The sequence below is a fragment of the Benincasa hispida genome, chromosome 8 (assembly GCF_009727055.1).
Source record: "Benincasa hispida cultivar B227 chromosome 8, ASM972705v1, whole genome shotgun sequence".
Taxonomy (NCBI): domain Eukaryota; kingdom Viridiplantae; phylum Streptophyta; class Magnoliopsida; order Cucurbitales; family Cucurbitaceae; genus Benincasa; species Benincasa hispida.
In genome coordinates this window covers 59,006,666-59,007,941 of record NC_052356.1, presented here as the reverse complement: position 1 = coordinate 59,007,941, position 1,276 = coordinate 59,006,666, and the positions used below count along the sequence as shown (strand labels likewise).

Genomic DNA, 1,276 nt, shown 5'->3' with positions numbered 1-1,276 from the left:
TATTTTATACAATACACTCCCAGCTCGAATCACGATAGCAATGAACAAGTTTTGGCGCCGTTTCCGGGGATTCAGAAACAAGACTAACCAGAAATTTCGTTTGTATCTTTTGTAGGAACACTTCAGTCAAGGAAGTATTACAAGTTGAGCCTAAACTTGTGAACGTTTATGAGTAGGGAGAACACTTCTGAACTCATATACGACCCCGAGATTGAAAGGACCTTCCGAGGTAGAAACCGATCTAATCGTCGTCGAAGGTTGAGGTAACAGTTTCTTAACAAACAGAACAGCCAACAAGTAATGGCGAACTATCAGGCAAATCAAAACTTAGATTAGCAACTAGCTGATGCTGCACAAAATCTGATCCTAATGGTGAACAGTAGCACGCGTCCCATGAAGGAGTACGCGTCCCCTATATTGTGTGATTTCTCTCCAGAAATCATATACCTAACACCAGATAGGACGAGGTTTAAGATGAAATCTGTAATGCTTCAAATGCTCTAGATTGCTGGACAATTTGAGGGTGGTCGTGGTGAAAATCCTCACGCCCACATGAAGTGTTTCCTGGAAACGTGTAATTCATTTGTGATTCCTGGAATCACCCCAGAGGCGATTAGGCTGTCTTTGTTCCCTTATTCTTTGCGTGATGACGCAAAACAATGGGTAAGCTCACTAGAGCCTGGTGAAATCACCACCTGGGAGAAGTTGGTGGAGAAATTTATGCAAAAATACTTCCCACCTACCACTAACGTGAGGAGACGTCGAGAGATTATGAACTTTGAACAAGAAGAAGTTGAGACCTTAAGCACCGCATGGGAGCGTTTTAAGGGATTGGTAAAAAATTGCCCGAATCATGGACTACCACTAACTATCCAAATGGAGACTTTTTATGGTAGATTGAATAGAGCATCGCAGATGGCAGCAGACACAGCGGCGGATGGTGGAATTATGGATAAATCTTACATTGAGGCTAAAGAGATATTAGACTGCATTGCTAAACACAACATGGAATGGGTCGACGATACGTATGATGAAAGAGCTGACAGGAAGAAGAGATCTCAGAATGTTAATTCTATCGACTCCAACGCAATAACCACACTTTCTACACAAGTGACTACGATGACCAGCCTTTTGCAGAACATAACGCTAGGAAACGCATCAAATCAGTAGATGGTGAATCAGGTATAAGCGTTTGGGCAGCCCATGGTCAGCTGTGTGGTTGCGGAGATCCTCACCCTATGTGGATTGCCCACAAAATCCTCAGTCTGTATGTTTC

At 43.1% G+C, this 1,276-nt stretch overlaps 1 non-coding gene across 1 annotated transcript; it reads right to left on the bottom strand.

Annotated features, from left to right (window-relative positions):
- Nucleotides 1-756: 756 nt before the first annotated feature.
- Nucleotides 757-860, bottom strand: LOC120084341. The gene has a single exon (XR_005483701.1). It is a non-coding gene; the product is annotated as a small nucleolar RNA R71 (small nucleolar RNA).
- Nucleotides 861-1,276: the final 416 nt, after the last annotated feature.